Here is a 6202-nt window from a genome sequence, read left to right as displayed (position 1 = left end):
GAGTAGTGGTGCCATATTGGCTTACTGCAACCTCCACATTCTGGGCTCAAGTGGTCCTCTCGCCTCAGCCTCCCTAGTAGCTGGGACTACAGGTGTGTGGCACCTTGCCTGGCTAATTTTTGTATTTTTAGTAGAGACAGGGTTTTGCTATGTCCTTCTGCTGGTCTTGAACTCCTGCACTCAAGTGATCTGCCTGCTTCAGCCTCCCAAAGTGCTGGGATTACAGGCATGAGCCACCATGCCCATCATGTTTTTAACTTTGTGAGAAAATACCAAACTATGTTACAAATAGACTCCACCATTTTATATTCCACATATAGTATTTAATGGTTGTGATTTCTCTCCAACCTTGCCAACACTTGTTACTTTACATTTGTTGGATTGTAGCCTTTCTAGTGTGTGTGAAAGAGTATTTGGTTGTGGTTTCAGTTTGGATGGCCATAATGATAATGATATTGATCATCTTTTCATGTGCTTGGTTTTCATTTGCATGTCTTTTTGGCAAAGTGTGTGTTCAACTCTTTCTCCATTTATAATTTGGTTGTTCTTGTGGTTGAGTTATACAAATTTTTTATATATTGTAGTCAACAGACCGTTGTTGGATATATAATGCGCAGATATTTTCTTGTTTTCTGTGGGTTGACTTTTCACTTTCTCTCTCTCTTTTTTTTTTTTTTTGGAGACTGAATCTTGCTTTGTTCCCCGGGCTGGAGTGTAGTGGTGCACTCTTGGCTCACCACAACCTCCACCTCCTGGGTTCAAGTGATTCTTCTGCCTCAGCCTCCCGAGTAGCTGGGATTACAGGCATGTGCCACTACGCCCAGCTAATTTTGTATTTTTAGTCGAGATGGGGTTTGTTTTTGTTGGTCAGGCTGGTCTTGAACTCCCATTCTCAGTTGATCCTTCTGCCTCAGCCTCCAGAAGAGCTGGAATTACAGGCATGAGCCACTGCTCCCGGCCCTAATTTTTGTAATTTTAGTAGAGACAAGGTTTCGCCATGTTGGCCAGGCTGGTCTCCAACTCCTGACCTCAAGTGTTCCGTCTGCCTCAGACTCCCAAATTGCTGGGATTATAGGCGTGAGCCATCATACTCATTCTTTTTTTTTTTTTTTTTAAGACAGGGTCTTGCACTGTTGCCCAGGTTGAAGTGTAGTGGTGCGATCTCAGCTTACTACAACCTCTATGTTCTGGACTCAAGCAGTCCTTCCGCCTCAGTCTCCCTAGTAGCTGGGACTGCAGCTGTGTGCAACCATTCCTGGCTAATTTTTGTATTATTAGTAGAGATGGGGTTTTGCTCTGTCATCCTGGCTGGTCTTGAACTCCTGGACTCAAGTGATCCTCCTGCCTCTGCCTCCCAAAGTGCTCGGATTGCAGGCGTGAACCACAGTGCACAGCCAACTTACTTGATAATGTCTTCTGATGCATAAAAGTTTTTAATTTTGAGGAAATTATTTCTTTTGTGGCTAGTGCTTTTGGTTTCAGATCTGCAACACCTTTGCCAAATCCAAGGTCATGAAGATATATCCGTTTTCTTCTAGAGTTTCTGTTTGTAACTCTTATATGTAGGGCTTTGAACCATTTTGAGTTACTTTTTCTGTGTTGTGAGGTAAGTGTACAGTCACGGTACATTTTGTTACCTCTGACTGTAGGTAGTCAGATGCTAGCAGCGTTTGTTGAATTTAGTGGTCTTGGCTCATGTCAAGACTCAGTTGGCCGTAGAGGTATGGTTTTATTTCTGGACTGGACATTCAGTTCCATTGATTTATATTTGTCTCCTTATGCCAGTATTATGTTGTCTTGATTACTATTCCTTTGCAGTAATATTTGATAATGATAAATGTGAGCAACTAAGTGGGCTTTTGGTTTTCAGGAGTATTTTGGCTATTCAAGATCACTTGATATTTATACAAAGAGTTAGGGTCAGTCAGGGTTACAGTTGTTAGGTTTAGGGTTGCTAACATTAGGTTTGTTAGTGTTAGGGTTAGGGTTGTTAGATTTAGGGTTGTTAGGATTTTAGGGTTATGGTTTTAGAGATGGGATTGGGGTTAGTGTTAGCATTAGGGTTGTGGTTGGGTTTGGGGTTGGATTTAGGGTTTGGGTTGGGGTTCTGTTAGGTTTAGGGCTAGGGTTAGGGTTAGGGTTTAGGGTTAGCGTTTAGGATTAGGGTTAGGGTTAGGGTTTAACGGTAGGGGTTAGGGTTAGGGTTTAGCAGTAGAGGTTAGGGTTAGGTTTAGTGGTTAGGGTCAAAAGAAAATCTTGAAAATCTTAAAAATCTCCAAAAATATTGGTGAGTAAAAAGCTTTAGCCTTCATATGAAGAAGATAAAAACTTGTTCCATTTTCCAGAAACACAGTTGTATTACAAATATAAAATGGGGTAAAGATAAAACCCAAGTCCTCTATATAAACTGGTGAATTTTGTATTCTTGTAATCACATTAGTCTGGGTTCCCCAGAAAGGCACAATCCGTCGGATTTATGTAGATAGACAGATGAGAGAAGATTCATTAGGGAAACTGGTTCACATAATTATTGAGGCTGAGAAAGTCCACAATAGGCTGTCTCCAAGTTGGGGAACCAGGAAAGCTGGTAGCATTGCTCAGTCCATGTCCAAAGGGCTCAGAATCAGTTAAGCCAATGGTGTAACCCTCATTCTGAGGCCAAAGGCCTGAGACCCTGAAGTTCTGATGTCAAAGACAAGAGAAGGATGTTTCAGTTTCAGAAGGAGATAATTCACCTTTCCTCTTCCTTTTTGTTCTACTGGGCTCTCAAGCAATTGGATGGTGCCTTTTTAAGTCCATTTTTATACTGCTATGAAGAAGTACCTGAGTATAAGCAATTTGTAAAGAACAAAGAGGTTTAATGGGCTGACAGTTCCCCATGGCTGGAGGGGCCTCACAATCATGATGGAAGGGGAAGCAAAGATGTCTTTCTTCACATGGCAGCAGCAAGAATTGCTAAGTCAACGGGGAAAAGCCCCTTATAAAACCATCAGATCATGAGAACAGCATGGCAGTAACCACCACCGTGATTCAATCGTACCCCACCAGGTCCCTCCTACAACATGTAGGGATCATAGGATCTACAATTCAGGATGAGATCTGCGTGGGGACACAGTCAAACCGTATCAGTGCCCATCCACATTGGGTCAGAGTGGATCTTCCTTATCTCAGTGTCTTCCAGAAACACCCTCACAGCTATGTTAGTATCTCTTAATCCAATCAAGCAGACATCTACAATTAACTATCAGAATATTTATACCTGATTCGTGGCTAAAATTTCAGGATGAAAGCTATGAGATCTCTATTTGTGTTTGTATGTCTATTAATGTATGTTGTGTATATTTGATTTTTCTTAACTCTGGATAGCATTGCAAAATTCATTTATACAATCCTCTAGAAGTGCTCTATTCTAACTTGGCTTGGAAAAAAAAATCATTTATAAATAAATATTCCCCAAACTCCTAGAAATATAGGAACTGATCCAAATGTTTTTCAGGTTAACGTGATTTGGATAAAACTTAGTTAAATAAGATAAATTTAATATTTTTTGTGTAATAAAACAACTATGTCTTCAGAGTTATCACTATTAAATATAAAACAAACAAGTTTTTTTTTTTTTTTTTTTTTTTTTTTTGAGATGTAGTCTTTCTCTGTCACCCAGGCTGGAGTGCAGTGGTGCGATCTTGGCTCACTGCAAGCTCCGCCTCCCAGATTTATGCCATTCTCCTGCCTCAGTCTCCCGAGTAACTGGGGCTACAGGTGCTTGCCACCACATCCGGCTAATTTTTTATTTATTTATTTTTTTAGTAGAGACAGGGTTCCACAGTGTTAGCCAGTATGGTGTTGATCTCCTGACCTTGTGATCCACCTGCCTCAGCCTCCCAAAGTGCTGGGATTACAGGAGTGAGCCACTGTGCCCGGTCCCTATAACAACTCTTGATGTCTGAGTGGGTTCTTACACAGTCATCTGTTGTAAGACTTTCTGATTCCTTTTTTTCCTTTGGTCATTATGAATAGGGCTTCTGTACATAATTGCATGGTAGCTTTTGTTTGGAAATAATATCAAAGTAGCTGTCAAAATAGTTACGAATATGATTTTTGGATTGTAAGGTGAGACTTGTTTAGCTTTGGGAAAACTGCCCAACTTGTAATAGGGGAGGAAAAATAATTTTCTCTCTACCTTTACAGAATTCTTAGATGGGACTCTCTGTAACAAATTACAGATTAAAATGAGAAAAAAAGTAGACAAGTTTAAAAATATGTATACCTTATGGATACATGGGAGATACTCAGGGAAAAATGAGTAAATCCCCAACAGGTGGCTTTCAATTCAAGTGTAAATGCTATCTTCAACTTAAAGAAAGAAGATTTGAGGCTCAGTAGTGGGGACGTAACAAGCAAAAGCAGAGTAGACAAGGGTAAGTTTTCTTACACAGACTTAACTCCATGCATTCTCTGTTGATAAGACTCTTTAGTGATTTAGTCATCCTTCTGTTCTTGGTTGGTGCCGAGAGAGAGAGAGAGAGAGAGAGAGAGAGAGAGAGAGAGAGAGAGAGATCTTTTAAATGGGGATTTCGTTTATAGATGTAAATTTTCCTTACACAAGGGTAACTTCTACTCTGTTTTCAGAACTTCTTTTTTAGCATTTTTTCAGAGTAATCAGCTCAGAATAGTTCTTATGCCAAAGGGACATATTTTGGGGTGGCATATTCTGGTGTTACACACTGTCTTCCACCAGCAATGAAAAGAGTTCTTGTTTTTCCTCCAGCAATTTGTCATTTTTTTATAGTTTAGCAGTTCTAACAGATATAAACCAGCTGTGCTATCTCATTGTGGTTTTCAGTTCTCTAGTGTGTTGAGCATCTTTTTGTATGTTTACTTGCCATGTGTAGATCGTCTTTGGTGAGGTGTCTGTTCAGAACTGTGTGCATTTTTAATTGGGCTGTTTAACTTATTGTTCAGTTTTAAGAATTTTGTATATATTTTGAATACAAATTCTTTCTCAGATCTGTATTTTGCAAAATTTTTTTTCAATATGTGGCTTGTCTTTTTGTTCCATTAACAAGGTCTTTTCCAGAGTATAAACTTTAAATATTAAGAAATCCACGTTGTCATTTCTTCTGCGTATATCAACCTTTTGTGTCATTTGTTAAAATTCATTAACAAACCCAAAGGCACATAGCTTTTCTTGTATAGTTTCTTCTAGAAATTGTATAGTTTTGCATTTTTAGTTTAAGGATGATTTTGAGTGATTATTTGTGTAAGTTGTAAAGTTTTCATCTACATGCATATCATTTCCTATGGTTTCCAGTAATCATTCCCTCACTATTTTTGGGAAAGACACAGGATAGTGGGCTCTGTTAGAGCAGATAGATGGCTAGACATGAACAGGAGGGGGAGCTCCTGGAAAAGGGAAAGTCTGGGAAGGCTCACCTGGAGCGACCACCAAAAATTCACATTTAGTGGCATCTGTAATGCTAGATTGGATAGACACTTGTCAGTTGTGGGTAGGAGGGAGAAGAGGTACCTATGCAGAAAGAAACACCCTAGAAATCCTCTTAAGATGCCCCAATCATCATTCACTCTGCAGTAATAATGTGACAATATTGCTAGATACATGCTGATAAGGACAAAGGGGACAGTCTTAAAAGAAACCTGGCACCATAAGTACAGATTAGGGCAGAGAAGCACATTCAAAAGAGATAGACGCAGTAGGTACAAATGTGACTGCTGTCAGCCTGCCCGGGATGGCGGGAAGGAGCCTGGTGCCAGAGTGGATTCCAACCGATCACCACACATGTGCCTCAACCAACAGTGAGGAGGTCCCACAAGCCTAAGTGGGGCAAGTTGGGGACCTAAGGCAGTAGCAGGAAAACCAGACAAAGAAAACTGCTGGACACTTGAGACAGAGGCAGGAATGTGAAGAAGTCCAAAATAAAATTCCCTGCACAGGACTCTTACGCTGCTTTCCTGCATGATCAGCCTACTCCTCTCTATTTTTCTACAATAAGCTCTTCACACTGTATTTTTTTCAATGAAGTTGTCTGCCATCTCTGTATTGTCCCTTGGTGAAAATCTTTCTTCCAAGTTAGACAAGAACTGGGACATCCATTTCCAGAACTGATGGCACTTAATAACTGGCGCTCCAACTTTAAGTGGTGCAGAAGGTGGCCTTTAGGGGGCGCCAGCCGTCACACTTGGA

This window comes from Macaca fascicularis, chromosome 8 (genome assembly GCF_037993035.2).
Source record: "Macaca fascicularis isolate 582-1 chromosome 8, T2T-MFA8v1.1".
Lineage (NCBI taxonomy): Eukaryota > Metazoa > Chordata > Mammalia > Primates > Cercopithecidae > Macaca > Macaca fascicularis.
This window is presented reverse-complemented; position numbering follows the sequence as displayed.